The sequence below is a fragment of the Monodelphis domestica genome, chromosome 1 (assembly GCF_027887165.1).
Source record: "Monodelphis domestica isolate mMonDom1 chromosome 1, mMonDom1.pri, whole genome shotgun sequence".
Taxonomy (NCBI): Eukaryota; Metazoa; Chordata; class Mammalia; order Didelphimorphia; family Didelphidae; genus Monodelphis; species Monodelphis domestica.
In genome coordinates, this window is record NC_077227.1 from 491406250 (window position 1) to 491425603 (window position 19354).

At 38.0% G+C, this 19354-nt stretch overlaps 1 protein-coding gene across 1 annotated transcript in view; it reads left to right on the forward strand.

The window, feature by feature from the left end:
- The window catches only part of LOC103100465 (androgen-dependent TFPI-regulating protein-like), a 155796-nt gene that overhangs the window by 52354 nt on the left and 84088 nt on the right, over positions 1-19354 (forward strand). The gene's annotated exons all lie outside the window — the stretch shown is intronic.

Below are 19354 nucleotides of genomic sequence, written 5' to 3' on the forward strand. Positions count from 1 at the left end.
ATCAAATAAATAGATATAGAGAAATTCAAAAGACATAATTTAGATACACATATTTTTTGTTGGGTGGTGTCTTCTATGATACAGAGAGAGAACGCAAGGAGATACCTGGAAATTTTCATTAAAAAAAAAAAAAAGAATAGTGGGCAGCTGGGTGACTCAGTGTATTGAGAGCCAGGCCTAGAAATGGAAGGTCCTGGGTCCAAATCTGGCCTCAGACACTTCCCAGCTGTGTGACCCTGGGCAAGTCACTTAATCTCCATTGCCTAGCCCTTTCTGTTCTTTATTGGTTCTAAGACAGAAGGTAAGGGTTAAAAAAAAAAGAATAACTATAATATAATGAAATAATAGTCTGCACTTGAGACTATCATAAATTTAGAGCTTAAAGGGACCTCAAAGATCATTAAGTACAAAACTCTTCATTTCACTGTTATGGAAACTGAAGCCCATGCCACAGAAACTATAAGTGGCAAGACTGGGATTTTACTCTAGATCCTCTGAATCCAAATCTGTCATTCTTTCCAATCACATTATATATCACAAAGCATTTTTATTACATCAACCTTGTGAGAAAGGTGGCATAAATTCAGTGACTTGCCCAAAGTCACACAATTATCAAGTGTTAGAACAAATACTCAAAGCTCTGCCTTTTGACTCCTACTTCTGGGTTCTTTCCATTATGCAATACTGCCTCAAAAAAGGAAAGTATAGGATGTTGTCAAGTTTTGAATAGACCAGTTTGGAGGAATAACTTTGTTTAGTAATTGCTATTTCCAGACATATAAATATAAGAAATAAATCAATTAAATTCCCAATTTTAATTCCATTATTTTTAGTAACAAGTTTTATATTACCTGCTGTCTATCAAACTCCAGTGGCTCCTAATTACCTCAGCATCAACTATAAATTCCACTGCATGGCATTTAGAGCTCTCATATCTTTGCTTCTTCCTACCTTATGTGACTCCCCTCCCTATAGTCATATTTAACTATTTATTCTTTTTTCATGCTCAACACTTCATCTCCGATTTCCATTTCTTTGCATTGGCTATTCTCCATTTCTGGAATATACTTCCCCCTCACTTTCATCTCTCCCACCTTCTACAGGAAGACTTTCCTGATCTCCCAGCTGCTATTATATTTCCTTCCCAAAATTACTTTGTATTCATTTTATATGTATTATATACATATGTAATATGTATAGTAGGTTATATGTAACAATTAAAAGACTTGGAGACAAGCCTTTCCCAGTTGACTGTTCCCAGAGAGAGCTTTTCATCTCCTTTTAAAGGGCATTTTCTCCTATGTCACCTCCCCTAAGTTCTTCCATCTACCAATCACAGTAGACGTTTTTCAAAGGACAGACCATTCTTAGTCCACACCTAAGAAGGTGTGGATTTTTGAGTAATTCACACCAGGAAAGCTCTGAGTAAGTTTCCCAGTTCTTTGTTCCTTGTAAATTCACAAATTGCCTGACCTTTAGGGGTACTTAGCACCCCTTTCTAAAAATAGGCATGGCTTAAGTATGGGTTTAAGTACTTTTCATTGTTCAGCAAGGAGTTTTCTCCCCTAAAGCAGTCTTAAGTACTGGTGGAGTAGAGGTCTTCCCATCTCTGATCTAAGTAGAGTTCTCACATTTTAGATCTAAGTAGCTTCACTGTTTAAAATGGGGAATAGTCCCCAATAGGGAATTGTCCCAATAAAAAAATTCCCCAATGGGGAATTTTTTAACATTCACAAGTCTGAGAAATTTCAAGATTCACATATACTAGGATCTGACCATAGTCTGTCAGTTCTATAGTAATCTTTGAGGGTGCTAGATTATTTATCATTAATAAATTTGTAAAGTCTTCTTATTAATTAATTAGCTCAAGACCCCATATTAATTCATTGAATCAGTCAATTGAACCAAAGAAAATTACTTGTAATTATATACATTAATTATATGTAATTATATTAATATATAATATATGATATATATAAATAAATAGTTGTGATTATTCTTATTTATTTGTATTAAAATATTATAATTATTATGAATATATAATTTTAGAAATGGCTTTAAAAATACATATATAACTACATACAATATTTTGGCTATGGCCAGTATCACAGGCCAAATCACCTTAAATTATCCACATGTCAATAGTTTACACTTTCTCACTTGTCAGGAAACTCTGTCCTAAATCATGCAATTCATTCTAAATAATACAATTTAAAACATTTTCAAATTTCTCTTTGAAATCAGGCCTTTTCTCTTTGTTCCTTCAACAAATTTAGGAAAAAAATGTTTCCAAAATACACTGTACCACTATCTCCTCACAAACTCTTTAATAAAACTGCTTCATAATATCATAATTAAAATAGTTACAACAGGAAGAAGTTTCTCCTCATCTTCATCCTGTCTTCTCCACAGATTCTTCCTAGGTTCACATTGGTCACAGATAAAACACACCTGCTGTCTCAGGCCATAAGAAGAGGTCATTCAAGTCACCTCTCAGCTGTCACTTTCAACTGTCAACACTATCTTTTCTCAATATTCTATCTGATCTACAATAATACAAAAAGCTACAATAATATCTGTAGTCTCTGTCCTCCACATAGGTTCCAGATTGATCTTATTTTTGTAAAGATGTTTTATTTTACCAATTACACATAATAATAATTTTCTGCATAAATTTTCTTCCCAAAGTTGGTAAGCAATTTTATCTGGGTTATACATGTTATACATGTATTAACATGCAAAACATATTTCCATATTGTTCATTTTTGTAAGAGAATATTCATATAACACCAAAACTCCAAAATAAAAACCTAAATAAACTAAAGTGAAAAATTGTATGCTTTAATCTGCATTCTTACTCCAACAATTCTTTCTCTGGAGGTGGCTAGCATTCTTTGTCCTAAGTCCCTCAAAATTGTACTGGATCATTATATTGCTGAGACTAGCTAAGTTTTTCACAGTTGATCATCCCACAAGATAGCTGTTACTGTGTACATTATTCTCCTGGTTCTGCTCAGTTCACTTTGCATCAGTTCATATAGATCTTTCTAGCTCTTTCTGAAATCATCCTGCTGATTATTTCTTATAATTTAATAGTATTCCATCATCATCATATAACACAATTTGTTCAGCCATTCCCCAATTGATAGATATCCCCTTGATTTCCAATTCTTTGCCACCACAAAAAGAGGTGCTATAAATATTTTTGTATAAGTAGGTCCTTTCCTCTTTTGAAAAAAATCTCTTTAGATACAGACCTAGTAATGGTATGCATTGTTTTATATCCCTTTGGGCATAATTCCAAATTGCCCTCCAGAATGCATGGTTCAGTTTGCAACTCTACCAGCAAAGTATTAGTGTCCCAATTTTGTCACATCCCCATTAATACTTATCATTTTCCTTGACTGTCATATTGGCCAATCTGATAGGTGTGAGGTAGTACCTCAAAGTAGTTTTAATTTGAGTTTCTTTAATAAAGAGATATTTAGAACATTTTTCATATGATTATTGATAGCTTTGATGTCTTCATTTGAAAGCTGCTTGTTCATAGTGTGACCATTTGTTAATTGGGGAATGGTTTGAATTCTTATAAATTTGACTTAGTTCTAATTTGAGAAATTAGACTGTTATCAGGGAAATTTATTATAAAAATGTTTTTCCAGTTTGTTGTTTCTGTTCTTATCTTGGTTACATTGGTTTTGTTTGTACAAAATCTTTTAAAATATAATATAGTCAAAATTATTTATTTTACATCTTGTAATATATTATATCTCTTATTTAATCACAAATTCTTCCCTCCTCCATAGATCTGACAGGTAAACTATTCTGTATTCCCCTAATTTATTTATAGTATTACCTTTATGTGTAAATCATATACCCATTTTGACCTTATCTTGGTATAGAGTGTGAGATATTGGTCTATACCTAGTTTTTGCTATATTGTTTTCCAATTTTCCCAGCATTTTTTATCAAAAAGTGAGTTCTTATCACAAAATCTGGGATATTTGGGTTTATCGAACACTAGATTGCTAAAGTAATTTACTCCTAATCCACTCTTCTATTTCTTAATCAGTACCAGATTGCTTTGAAGATTACTGGCTTTACAGTACAGTTTAGATCAAATACTGCTATGCTACTATCCTCTATTTTGTTTTTATTAATTCCCTTGATATTCTTGACCCTTTGTTCTTCCAGATAAATTTTGTTATTATTTTTTCTAGCTCTATAAAAGTTTTTTGGTAATTTGATAGGCATGGCACTGAATAAGTAAATTAATTTAGGTAGAATTATCATTTTTATTATATTAGTTCTGCCTACCCATGAGCAATTAATGTTTTTTAAATTGTTTAGATCTGACTTTATTTGAGTGAAAAGTATTTTGTAATTGTGCTCATAGAATTCCTGTGTTTATCTTGGTAACAGATTCCCAAGTATTTTATATTGACTAGAGCTACGTTAAATGGAATTCCTCTATCTCTTGCTACTGGACTTTATTGGTAATACATAGAAATGCTGATGATTTATGTGGGCTTATTTAGTATCCTGAAACTTGGCTAAAATTGTTCATTATTTCAATTAGTTTTTTAGTTGATTCTCTAGGATTACTAACAAATGCCAGATTAATCTTGTGAAACCATTTTCCTCACCTATTCAAAAAAATCTAGTAGCTCCCTATTGCATTTAAGAAAAGATATAGATATATAGATATATATAGATATATTTCTCTGTCATTTAAAACCCTTCATAATCTGACTTCAGCCTATCTTTAAAAGTTACATTAGTTGAGGGACTTTCTTCACTGGAAAATCTCTACATGAAATCACAGACCTAGTGAAAACAAAAACAGACAACATTTCCCATATACTCTACATTTCAATCAAATCAGCCTACTTGCTGTTTTTCATAAATGATCATTTCCCACCTCTGTACTTTTGAATTAAGCAGAGATAAAATGTATAATGCTCAAGTAGGCAACAAGGTGGTCAGTGGATGACACTGTGCCAGAAGTCCCAAAGACCTGATTTCAAATCCTCCACGGAGAGTTATCAGCTGTGATCTTTTTTTTAAAACCCTTACCTTCTGTCTTAGAATCAATACTATGTATTAGTTCTAAGGCAGAAGAATGGAAAGAGCTAGGCAATGGGGATTAAGTGACTTGCCCAGGATCACACAGCTAGGAAGTGTTTGAGGCCACATTTGAACCCAGGATATCCCATCTCTAGGCCAGGCTCTCTCTCCACTGAGCCACCCACCTGCCACCTAGTTATATGATCTTGAGCAAGTCATTTAACCTGTTTACCTCATTTTCTTCAACTTTAAAATGGTTTGCAATTATACCATTTACCTCCAGGTTGCTGTGAGGATAAAATGAGATAATGTTTATAAAGTGCTTAGCATAGTACCTGGCACAGAGTAGGTGCCATACAAATATTAGCTATTAATTATCAGTCCTGCAAACGACTATATGTGCTGATGAGTCTTTAATGTCAGATTCTCAAGAGTTTGTACTAGAAATTTTAAGTTATTAAATGTTATTTGTTATTTTCTTAAATGTGTATTAGCTTTTACATGTAGCACTTCTTTTGTATATAGGAATACCACAGGAATTTTTGGGTACAGAAATACTACTTGTCCAATACTTAAGTTATTTGGGACATTAAGTATCTTTCACTGCCCCCCCCCCACCCTTTTGAGGAAACCCTAGGCTTGAGCTAAAAGTAAAATTGTTCCTGGTGTACTAGGTGGGTATTTTACAAAATGAAGAGTGTAAAAATAGGGAGCCAAGAAAGTTTATTTCACACATTCTGTGATCTAACCAAGGTAGTATTTTTGCTGCTCCTCTTACATGGCACCCCATATATACTCTTTATACCTCTGAGAATTTTTTGCTTTTTTTTGCAATTATTTGTTCATTTAAAAAATAATATTAATTCATAATATATTTTAAATCTTCTCTTTCAATTTCACTTTTAAATTATATTTTATTTTCACTTCTGAATCCTCTCCCCTCCACATCAGAAAGACAAAAAAAACAAAACCCATTATAAATATGTATAATCATGCAAAATAAATTCCACCCTATACTTTTGTATTTAACTGTCCTTTATGCCTGGAAAGCATGCTCTCCTAACTTCTGCCATTCAAATCCTTCCCTTCCTTTAAGAGGCAGCCTGAAGATCACCTTTTACATGAAACCTTTCTTGATTTCCTCCAATTGCTAGTCCCGGCCTTGGTCACAGCTAGCTATCTTGCATTTATTTGTATTTATTATATATGCCTGCATATGTATATATATATTCTCATATATGTACCCGTCTATCCCATTTGAATATATATCCCTTGAATTATTTCATTCTTTATGTATTTGTAGCTATAGAACCTAACACTGTACTTGGCATGTAGCAAGTTGTTAATAAATATTTTTGATTAATAATCCCTAGTTTTCTGAGCAATAAATCCTTTGAAACAGTAATGATATGAGGTAAGGGCAGAGCTAGGACTAGAGGGAAGTAAATTTAGGCAGCTGCCTAGGGTACAAGAGACTGCAAGGAAGGATTCTTTTTAATGTAACTTTTCTTAAAGCACATATGTTCCTCTTTCCATGGTACATAGGAATTTGTTTTCTGGTAAACTGTAATATGTAAAACCTCCAGAAATAAAATGTCCAGATTTTGTCTTTTCTAATTTAGCCTAGAGGTATATTATGCCTTTCTTTTTTCTCTGTAACACTTCAATTTTAGTATACAAGCAGCTGAAATAAGTGATTTTCCTTTTGTAGAAAGAAATACTATCTGTCCAATACCTAAGTTATTTTGGACATTAAGTGTCTTTTATTGCTTCCCTTTTGAGGAAACCCTAGGCTTGAGCTAAAAGTAAAATTGTTCCTAGTGTACTAGGTGGATATTTTACAAAATGAAGAGTATAAAAATAGGGAGCCAAAAAAGTTTATTTCACTCATTCAGTGATCTAACCAAGGTAGTCTTTTTGCTGTTCCTCTTACATGGCACCCCATATATACTCTTTATACCTCTGAGAATTCAAGGTAGAGTTTAGAGTACTTAAACATGAAACATTTAATACTATGAAACTAAAAGACAAAGAGAACAGAAGGTAAGAAACTACAAGGCGCATGGGAGAGTCAGAATAGGGAATAGGAAGAATAGATGTGAACCCTATGTAGAAGGTGATCAGTTCAAATACCTAATTAGTCCTGCAGCCTACATTTTATCAAATTCTGTTATTTAGGTAGAAGGACCATAAACTCCCTCCTACCCCCAACTAACTTTAGGACATATATACAATAAAGAAATATTTAAAAATTAAAGAGGAAAAAAGGTGAGAGCTTAAGGTTTTCCCATCCACTTACTCAGAGTACCCACATTAAACATAGAATGGAAAAAGATGCAAGGGACAAATCAAAAGTAAAACCAATACTTGAATCCCCATGCACTTTAGTGTCTGCGTCAATAATTAAAGAAAACTGTTCCATAGTTGATGTTATCTTTTAAAAATCCTTATGTTGTATCTTAGAATTGATATTAAGTATATAAGTCAGAAAAGCAGTAAGGGCTAGGCATTTGAGGTTAAGTGACTTGTCCAGGATCAAACAGCTAAGAAGTCCCTAAGTACAAATTTGAACCCAAGACCTCCCGTGCCCGGGTTTAGCTTTCTATACACTGAGCCACTGAAATAGAGAATGTAAACTGAGGAAACTATTTCTTTTGCAATTACTGCTGTCCTCTGGCTTTGACTAGAGAGAGCTGCTAAGGGAACCCGAAACTGCTTATTTGTAATGGAGGTAGGAATGAGAAATGCTGAGGGATGCTAGTATAGGGATGCTGCCACACAGGGGAACTGCTCTGGGGAATGCTCTAGATAGATAATGGGGAATACTCTGGGGTTTGCCTACTGATCCCTACTGAGGTTGATGGATCAATATATCTTTCAGGTCTTGAACTTCCTTACTCTGATCTGAATTGTTTTCAAATAAGTAACCTGCAGCCTCTCTCAATTCAATTAGAGAAACTGAGTTGTATTTAGGGAAATAGTTCTTGAAAAATGTCCTCAAATTGGGTGTGCATCCCTTAAGAAATTGTCTACAAACATGGCCAGCTGTCCCTTCATTATCTGCTTCTAAACTTAAGATTGACTCTGCCATTTCTGACAGACAAGTCTATATATGTGGCAGGTTGTTCCCCTTTATCCTGCCTGACCTTGTCAAACTTGGCCCATGCATTTGATTTAGAACAGCATTGCTTGATGGCTTGTAGTAAATCTTCCCTGCACCTTTTCAGATAAGACATGCAGGTGGGATTTGCTAAATCCATATCCCCTCTTTGATCTACAGTAGGTCAGCTGGTCAAATTGCTCTCAGATCTAGTTGTCTCCAAAAATGTTCTTTGTTCATGGGGGCTGAACAGTTCTGATAAAAGAAATTCGACATCCTCGAAGTCTGGATCAAAGATCCTAAATGCTCTCTTCAGCTCTTTGTGGGATTTAAAAGGATTGTCCACAAATTTTGGAAAATAGCATTTAATGGACTCAAGTTCCTGAGGAGTGAATTGTCTATGGGGTTTTGAGTGAATCACACCAGCATTAGTTGTCAGCTTATTGACTTCCTTCAAAGGACAAATTTTCTCAGGGTAACTAGCAGCCTGGTTTTCATTCTCATTGCCATTTTGATTTTCCTGAGGTGCATTCTCAATTTTTCCATTGTCCTTGCCCATAACTAGATCTAAACCTTTTTCCTTGATCAGTTGTTCAAATACAGCCTTAATCATCTTGTCTAAGTTGTTACCAATGGCCATAATCTTCTCTGCCTTATGGGGAACCATGAATCTAAATACTTTCCTCACTTGGGTTAGAGTCTGCAACACAGCCAATAAAGATTACATATACTTGTGCCAGGACTTGCCAGAGAACCAATTCATATTGAAATGGCAATTGTAACACAGTCATTGTAACATTGCCAACGTACTCTATAATATCCACTACCATTTGAGTCAGTTTGCTGTTTGGAATATGGTAAAACCCAAAAGCAGGCAATGGCTGCCAAAACCACCACACCAAAAACCACTTGTTTGAACATCTTTTGTCTATCTTTTCTTTCCTGCCTGTGGGATTGTTGGGTACCATCAGATTAAGGGTGCCAGTTGAAATAGGGAATGTAAACTGAGGAAACTATTTCTTTTGCAATTACTGCTATCCTCTGGCTTTGACTAGAGAGAGCTGCTAAGGGAACCTGAAACTGCTTATTTGTAATGGAGTGAGAAATGCTGAGGGATGCTAGTATAGGGATGCTGCCACACAGGGGAACTGCTCTGGGGAATGCTCTAGATAGATACTGGAGAATACTATGGGGTTTGCCTACTGATCCCTACTGAAGTTGGTGATCAATATATCTTTCTAACCTCCTCCCCCCTTCACTCCCTCTCTTCTCCAACCCTCTCCTTTCTGCTTCCCTCACCTCCCAGTTCTTCTTGAAGCCTTTGGATTCTTCCCCCCCCCCCCCCCCCGAGTAAATTGTAAATATACTCTTTTCTTTTCCTTTTCTCAAGTCAAGGGGTTTATTGGGATAACAGGATAGGAAACTGAGGTAAGGGGGATGAGAATGTCCCTAATGTATAATGAGGGAGAATTTGGGGGTTTGAGAAAGTAGTCCAGTCACAAATTGTGTCTTTAAGACAGTTAGGGAGATGGAGGACAACAGCTGTTAAAAATCTTCTTTCTTCTTCTTCACAAAATCAGCAAGGTCTCTCAGCTTAGCCCCAGAGAGAAACAAAGTTCAAAATCTCTCATTCACCCTGGCTTTCCTCCTACTGTTAGTCAGTCAAATTTCAGAGGTTTCTCCCTTGGTCAGAAACCCCCCCCCCAAAAAAAAAACCAAGTAAGTTCTACAAGGGTCCTCAGCCAGCCTCAACTGCCAGAGAGGGAAACAAGATCCAAAGTTTCTCCCCTGGTCAGCTTCAATTGCCCAGGGCCCGTGAGACTGAGACCAAGTCAAAGCCAAGTTTCTGCTTCTTCTCTGTGTGTCCAGAAAACCCCAACTGCCACTCCTGGGAACATTCCATTTGGAAACTTCTTCTTGATTGACAGCTAGGTCCCCACCCTTGGTTCTTGCATCTTGGCTTACAAGTCCTCTCCCTCTCCCTCTCCCTCTCCCTCCCCTCCCTCCCTCCCTCTCCCTCTCTCTCCCTCTCTCTCCCTCTCTCTCCCTCTCTCTCCCTCTCTCTCTCTCTCTCTCTCTCTCTCTCTCTCTCTCTCTCTCTCTCTCTCTCTCTCTCTCTCTCTCTCTCTCTCTCTCTCTCTCTCTCTCTCTCTCTCTCTCTCTCCATGCCTCTACCACACCAACTAGTTGCCCCTGGCAGAGTTATTTTAAGTAAAAGTTGCAAAGTCACAAGGGTCCTTAGAACTCATCTAGTCCAACCTCTCTCTATTTTAAAGTTGGAAAAACTGGGACCCATGGAAGTAAATTAATTCAAGTTTACATAGTAGTAGTCTCTCGGTGACCGAGAATGACAATTGTCTTTGTGCATTATCATCTATTGATGTACCCTCATGTGGTTTTGGAGTCCAAAGGCTGAGGCGCACAGTTTGTGGCACATGGGGCATGGGATGCCAGTTGTTACGGGAGGTGCGGCTGTGGCCTGATGTCGGTGTTCACGCGCAGTGGCAAGACCTCGTTCATCTTCAAAGGTGGTGCTGGCATGGTGAATGTGGGTTCACCAGCTGTTTCTGTCAGAGGCAGCGAGTTCTAGTTGCTTTGGTGTAATGCCAGCCCACTTCAAGTTGGACTTTAGCTGATCCTTGAATCTTTTCTTTGGTCGACCTCGTTTCTTGAGTCCAGCTAACAGTTCACCATAGAATACCTGTCTTGGTATTCGCTGCGGGTCCATGCGGATGACGTGTCCAGACCATCGTAGCTGGGTTTGGAGGACCATGACTTCGATGCTGGTGGAGTTGGCTCTGTCGAGGACTTCCTGGTTGGTGATTCGGTCCTGCCATCGGATCCTCATGATTGACCGGAGGGAGCATTGGTGGAATTGCTCCAACTGCTTCATGTGCTTCCGGTACAGTGTCCATGTCTCACAACCGTACAGGAGCGAGCTGAGGACCACTGCGTTGTACACTTTGAGCTTCGTTGCAGTGCTTACACCGCTGTGTTGGAGGACTTTGGAGCGCAGCCGCCCAAGTACCTGGCTGGCCTTTTGGATCTGGCATTAATCTCGTGGTCTAGGGACCCGTCTTGGCGATGGTGCTGCCCAGGTACTTGAAAGTGTTAATGTTAGAAAGCTGCCTGCTGTCGATTATAATGCACGGCTGGTTCGTTGGCCTCCCTGGTGCGGGTTGGAACAGCACCTCTGTTTTGCTGAGGCTGATAGTCAGGCCAAACAGTTTTGTTGCGGTGGAGAACCTGTCCACAATGGTTTGAAGATGATTTTCTTGGTGGGCCATGAGAGCACAGTCATCTGCGAAGAGAGCTTCCAGGATGAGTCTCTCTGTTGTCTTTGTTTTTGCAGTCAGGCTGCGAAGGTCGAATAGTGAGCCATCCAGTCGGTATTTGATGTAGACGCCCAGGTCTAGATCCATCACAGCATGTCGTAATACTCGGGTGAAGTATAGGTTGAATAGCACCAGAGCGAGGACATAGCCTTGTTTCACGCCATTGGAGATGTTGAAGCAATCGGAAGTCTCTCCACCAGATAGGACTTCCCCTGTCATGTCAACATGAAAGAGCTGGATCAGTTTGATGAATTTTGCTGGGCAACCGAGCTTGCTAAGGATCACCCACAATGCGTCCCTGTTCACTGTGTCGAATGCCTTTGTCAGGTCTATGAAGACAATGTAGAGACTCAGGTTCTGCTCAAGGCATTTTTCCTGCATTTGCCTCACCGTGAAGACCATGTCAATGGTGCTGCGATCTGGTCAGAAGCCACATTGTGATTCAGGCAGGTTCTGCTCTGAAACAGATGACAGGAGTCTGTTGAGTATAACACGGGTGAGGATCTTTCCAGCAGTGGAGAGTAGTGAGATGCCTCTGTAGTTGTCACAGGCTGCTCATGAGCCTTTGTTCTTGTATAGGGCTACAATGGAAGCATCTCTGAGTTCTGGGGGCATGTCTTCCTCTTCCCATATGCTGGGCAGCATTATATGGAATGCCTGAAGCACCTTTCCATTTAAGGCCTTGTACACCTCGGTTGGAATCCCGTCTTTACCGGGTGCCTTGCCTGCACTCATTTGTTTAATGGCTTTTTGGACTTCCTCTATTGAAGGAGGAACATCAAGTTGTTCAATGGTGCGGTTTTGGGGGATCTGGTCAAGGGCGCTTTGGTCGACTGAAGAGGGTCGGCTGAGAAGCTGACTGAAGTGTTCTTTCCACCTGTTGCTGATGCCTTTTTTATCTTTTATGAGAGTGTCACCGTCAGTGGATAGCAAGGGAGTGGTGGTAGGTTTTAATGGCCCATAGACAGTCTTGAGAGCACTGAAAAATTGTTAATTAATTTGAGTTTACATAGTAAGTCACTAAGGGAGCTGAAATACAAATCCAGGTTCTCTGATTTCAAATGTGCATATTTCTCATTCCTGACATTGTCATTTGCTACACCATGCTATCTCTTACTAGACTAAAGTTAGAAGACATAGGTCCAAGTTTTGAGTCTACAAGTTACTAGCTGTATGTCCTTGGAGAAATCATTTAACTACTCTTAGTTCCAATTTCCTTCTCTGTAAAATAAGGAAAATTATCATCATGCTATGTCATAATGAGAAGAAAACTCTTTTTAAACCGTAAAAATGATATAGAAATTAGTTATCTAGAAAAAACCTGTTGTGGGTTCATCTATATTTATAGTTTTAAAATGAATGGTTTTGTAGGGATTCAGCAAAAGTCTAGTATTACTTCTCTACTAAAATTCAGGTCAATTTGCTCCCTGTGGACTTAGATGTCACTGTCAAGCTCAGTAACAGCAGGCAACAGTAAGATCAGAAAAATCCTTCTTTGAGCACTTGAAAGAGTGAAAACATAGCATCTGGTAGGTCTTAGTGATCCAGAGGCAGAACTTGGGAAACACCCCAAACCTATTTTCCCCACAACAATGTCTGGAATTAAAAGAGCAGGCACCAAATCACTATTTGATTGCTCAAGATATGAATTCCAGTATGGTTGGCAGAAATTCAGAATGCAATGGAAACAAAAGAAAATACTTCACATCCAACAGGCTGACATATCTTCCAAGTTCTGAGATTGTTTCTGTTGTAACAAAAAAAAAAGCGGATGGGAGAGGATGAGAAGGATATTGACTTGATGCATGTGACTTTGGGCTCCTGGAAGTTTTCTTTGCCTCCTCCCTACTTTGATTGTCTCTCAGACTTGGAATTGGTATCACACTACCTTGTTTTTGCTTATATATGGCTAAAGAATACCTCTTTTGCCATCTCCTCAGTAACCTTCAATCTCTCACTATCTATGGGCTTCTTCTGTACTGTATTTTCCTATTCTTAAAAATTTTCACTTAATCCAAATATTCCTGAAAGCTATCATCCCGTATCTCTTTTCCTTTTCATGAATGAATTTCTTGAGACAGCCATCTACAGTCAATGCCTCCACTTCCTCATTTCTAACCCTCTTCTTAAATCTTCTTCAATCTATCTTCCAGCTTCAGTATTCAACTGAAACTGCTCTCTCTGAAGTTATTAGTGATTTCTTAATTGCCAAAACTATGCCTTTTTCTCAACCTCCATCATTCCTGACCTCTCTGTAGTCTTTGACAATATCAATTACCCTCTTCTAGATAATCTCTCTTCTTTAGATTTTTAAATTGGTCTATATTTCTGGTACTGTTCTCTCCTGATTCTCCTCCTACCTGTCTGACCAGTCCTTCTTAATGCCCTGTTGGATCTACATTCATGTCATTGCCAACTAACCACAAATATCCCCAAAGCTCTGACCTGAGTCTCTTCTTTTCACCCTCTATACAGTCTTGCTTGCGATCTTGCCAGCTCCTATGAATTCATTCTTCATAACAATACAGAAATTTATCAAATCTATTTATCCAGCCTTAAGCTCTCTTTCAATGTCTATTCTCTTATCTTCAACTGCTTATTGGGCTTCTTGATTTGAATATCCCATGGACATCTTAAACTCATGTCCAAAAGAAAATTTGTTTTCTTTCCCACCAATCCTTCCCCTCCTCCAAACTTTCTAATAGTGGTCAAGGCACCATCAACCTCCCAGTCACTTAGGCTTGCAACCTAAATGTCATGCTTAACTCCTTACTTTTCCTTATCCCCCATATTCAGTCTGTTGTCAAATTCTGTCATTCCTACCTTCACAACATCTCTTGCATATATTCCCTCCTCTCCTCTAACACAGCCATCATTACCCTGGTGTAGACATTCATCACTTTAAGCCTGCAACATTACTTTAGCCTTCTTTGGTATCTCTTGTCTTAAATCTTTCTCTATTCCAGATGGTCCTTCACTCAGAAAAGTCAGTGATCTTGCTAAAGTTCAGATCTCACCATGTCACTCCCTTTCTCAATAAACTCCAGTAGCTCCCTCTAAGGACTTCAAAGATCAAACATAAAATCCTATTTGGCTTATAAAGCCCATTATAACCTGGCCTTTCCCTATCTCTTCAGTCCTCTTATACTTTACTCCCCTCTACATGCTCCATGACCAAGAGGGACAAGGGGTTTTTGTTGCTCTTTGCCCAAGACAATCTAATTGCCAACTCCATGCCTTTTTATTGGCTCCCCCTTCCTCCTCACTACCTCCCGTTTCTATGGCTTTCTTCAAGATAGCTAAAATCCCACCTTCTCCAAGAGGCCTTTCCCAGTCTCAGTCTCCTCTATAGTCAGTGCCTTCCTTCTGAGATTACCTCCCCTTTTACCCTGAATATATTATATTTACATAGTTATTTGTATGTCATTTCAATTAGAATGTAAACTCCTTGAGGTCAGGGACTCTTTTTGCCTTTCCTTTTATTTTCAGTGGTTAGCACAGTTTCTAGCATATAGTAATTCCTTAATAAACTTTTATTGTTTTGATTTGACTTGACTTGGCATATATGATATTATATTATTCCATTTCTCTGTTCCATGTTAGTGTAACACACACACACACACATACACACACACATTCTACATTAGTCTTATCTCTCCAGATAAACTCTGAACTTTCTTGGTTCAAAGAACTATCTCCTCTCTTCCAGAAAACATCAAACACAGAGCTGCATATACAGTAGGGATTCATTATGTACTTCCTGACTGATTTGTAAGAATACAAATACAATTATACCCAAATTGACCTAGTTAGGAAGGAGGTCCCTCTGAATTAACAATAAAATTAACTGATGCTTATGTAGAACTTGAAAGTTTACAAAGATTTTTTTATACTTTATCTCATTTTAACTTATAAGTATCTAAAACTTATTTCCTTGTAATTATTCGCCTAAGATAGATACTGCAGTTATTATTATCCTCAGTTTACAGTTGAAAAAACTGAGGTCAACAGAGAATGTGATCTGCCTAAAGTTGCGTGGCTAATAAATTTCAAACCGTATTTTAATCTAGATCTTCATGATTCCAAATCCAACACACATTACTGCATCATATTTCCTCCAAATAGGAAAATTAGGAAAATGTGGAACTTAGAGTATGCTTGAATATTTCAAAATTGACTTCAGTGATATGGGTGTTCTCGCAACCATTAAAAGTAAAAATCTTTCCACACCCTACTGGGTTATCTTCATGAGTTACAATGGCCAAATTGCTTTGTACCTTAATGGACAACTTTTTGGTACTCAACCTCTCAACATTTAAATTTCTTTTTTAAAAAAGTTGATCTTGATATTGTTTATATTTTAGAAAACTTTTGCTTTATCCACAGCTCAGTGGCAAGTTTCAACCCTGATTTTAGAGAGGAAGCACACTGGCTTTAGATTCAGAATACCTAGATTTGATTCCTCCCTCCCTTACTTAGTACTCGCAAGATCCTGTGTAACTCATCTTGCCTCTTTAGATTCAGTTTCCTCCCCTTAAAAGTGTGAAACTTTGGTTAACCTTTAAGGTCCTTTCCAGTTTTAAATCTCATGATCTGTCTGTCAAGTTCCAAAGGAGAGGAATCCGAGTTAATGAGATTTGCTGAATTTATAGCCCTCCAGAAAATCAGTTTTTCACTATTCAATGCCATTTCCAAATGTGAATTAATAAGAAACTGGTTGATAACTTGGGCTACCAAATAACTCTTTCACATTTTATAACAGATTTTCTCAGACTCTTTCTAAGCTAATCACCATTGAAGCAGTTTCCTCAATTATTAGGAAGAACACTTCAAAACTAGAGCAGGGTAAACTCTCTGAGATCACAAAGCCCATCCCTGCCCGACTCGTTCTGTGGATCAAGCAAGAATGGAGTACAAGTACAATTCAGAGTCCTTTTCACTTGGGTTCTTAACCATTAGTTGTACTTCTGAAATATGTTAGTAAGTTGGTATGGGGATAGTGTTTGAAGAAAGCTATGAGTTTGAATCCTTTTTCAAACCCTTCCTAACCGTGTGATCCTGAGCAAGTCACTTGACCTCCCTCAGTCTCTGTTTCCTCATTTGTTTTCTTACTGAGTTGTTGTGAGGATCATATGAGATAATGTTTAAAATGCTTTATAAAATTTAAAGTACTCTATAAATGTTGACCAGACTGTGCAGAGAGTGAATTAGTAGAAAATAGGGTAAAAAAAATATTACTTCCTTGCCACCTGTTCTATTCTAAAAGATTCCTCAGGTGAGTGCATAAATCTGTATTGCTGTGGGCATATGAAAGTAGGAGTTACTTTTCAAAATTATTTTGGAGGCTAAATTCTTAGAGTTTGGATTGCAGATACTGAAACAGATGGGAAATCAGGGACAGAGAAAGAGCCTTCTGTAGAATTGGTAGGGAATGCCAAGGTATGAAATAAGCTATGATTTCATTCAAAAGCAGAGTGTGCCCCCAAGTGCACTTTCTAGCCAGTTCTATACGAATGGGAGGATAGTTTCTGAAGCCAACCCAGTTTCCATTTTTAGTGGCTAGTGATGGATAAGAAATCAAAAAGACCTTGATTCAGATTCTCCCTCTCTAACACTGAGCAGAAGAGTGTAATGGACAGGGAAGGGGATTTAGTCAGGAAGTTCTGAGTGCAGATCTGCCTCAGACACTAAATAGCTATGTAACCTCATACATGTCATTTAACTTCTCAGAATTTCATAAGTTGGACTAAAGGGCCTCGAAGTTCCCTTCTAGCTCTAGATTTAAAACCTTTTGTTCTATAAATAGTTTTAGGAAACATGGATCTTAAATGACATAGGTATTTAAGTTTTCATTTCCCCTATTCAGCCTTTCAGAGAAAAGCTTATTCTTCCTAACCATTTGTTAGGTTGTCTGAGGTTACCTTTAAAGTAAACTACTCTGTCATTATTCTGCCCAGGGGCATCATGTTCTGAAGGCTAGAGGTCTCCTCATAAATCAGAATCAGTGCCACTGACATCTCTCCTGAGAAAAAGTGAGATTTATTTTGTTCCTAATCTTGATGCCAAGACAAAGCCTTTAGAAGTCAATGGTCAAAGAGCTGCTTAGATAGCCCAATGAATAGAATGCCAGACCTGGACTCAGGACCACCTAAGTCCAAAACTGACCTCAGACACTTCCTAGCAGTTTGACCCTGGGTAAATCACTTAACCCTGATTGCCAAGCCCTTGCCTCTCTATTGTCTTAAAATTGATGCTAAGTCAGCAGGCAAAGGTTAAAAAAAGAAAGAAAGAAATCAAACAGCATATTTGCTTGAAAATAGTCCCACTTTAAAGATACTTCCTAAAGTTTCTTAACACAAGATCAGATAATATGCATGCAAGGGACTCTCCAGATATAAAAATATGGCCTTGAGATAAATGTCTATACCCAAACGCTCTCTACATAATGTAGCCTCCTTCTATCCCTCTGTTATATATAAAAATAGGCTTCATGCCCACAGGCTATTTGTTAGGGTAACTCCACCAACCTCCCAGTAATTAGTGAGTAACTCATTGCTGTTGACTATACTTATCATCCTGGTGATTCATTCACCACAAGCTCCCTTGATCTCTGCCTCATCTATGGTATTTTTTGAATAGAGAGATGTTTAAGGCAGCAATCTCACCCCTTCTTTAAACCTTTGCCAAGTACTAAGTTCACCCTTGACAGCCAAGCACAGGAGGTTTTTTGTCCACTAGATATCACTTAGTGGGATTCTCAGTCCCAAGTTAATGCATGTTGGAATAAGATGGCTCATAAGCAAGCTCAGACTTCAACAAACCAAAAAAGTTTGGAAATTTTGCCATTATATCCAACTCTTTATGACCCCATTTGAGGTTTTTCTTGGCAAAAATATGAGTGGTTTTGCCATTTCTTTCTGTAGCTCATTTGATAGATGAGGAACTAAGGCAAAAAGGGTTAAGTGACTTGCCCAGGGTCACACAACTAGTAAGTATTTGAGGCCAGACTTGAAGTCACATTTTATCCTTTTATACCACCTGGATTCTCCTTGGACCCTCCAGTAAAATGCTCCCAGTCGGTATCATTGATATAAGTCTGATGTCAACTATACTCTATGTAAGGAAATAAATAGCACCAAGAGCCATTTCCCAGATAGAGAAGTGGTCAAAGCATATAGTTGTTTTTTTTTAAAAGAATCATGAATCACAAACCCTATCCACATTATTAATAATAAAATAAATGAAAATTAAAATAACTCAGATCTTATTTCACTTGGCATACTGACAAAAATGGCAAAAGAAAGACAGTCATAGTTCCAGAGTTGGAATGGACCTCAAAGACCATCTGGTCCAGTGCTCTTATTTTACAATGAGGATCCTGAGGTTCAGAGAGATTGAATAATTTGCCTGATGCTACACACATAAAAAACATCAGAGGTGGGATTTGAAACCTGGTCAGATAGATAGTGCAGTAGATAGAGCAGAGGTCCTGAAGTCAAGAAGATCTAAATTCAAATCCAGCCTCTAACACTTATTAACTGTAATCCTGGGAAAATCACTTTATCTAGCGTTAACTTACAATTGCCAAGATGGCAAAACAAGAAACCCTCGGGACACATCAACCACTCTCCTGAGAAGAACAAAAATTCCTCAAAATGAATCCTGGAGTGGCAGAACTGACAGAAGAAGGAGTGAGGCAGTGCTCCATCCCAGAAGGCCCCAGAGAGACAGCAAGGAAGACTCACCTCAGTGGAGAACAAGGAGAGAATTTCAAACAAGCATCAGTGGAAGGCAACAAGTAGTAGAGGAAAGAGCAAAGTCAGCTTGGTCAAGCCCCATAGAGTCCAGCCAG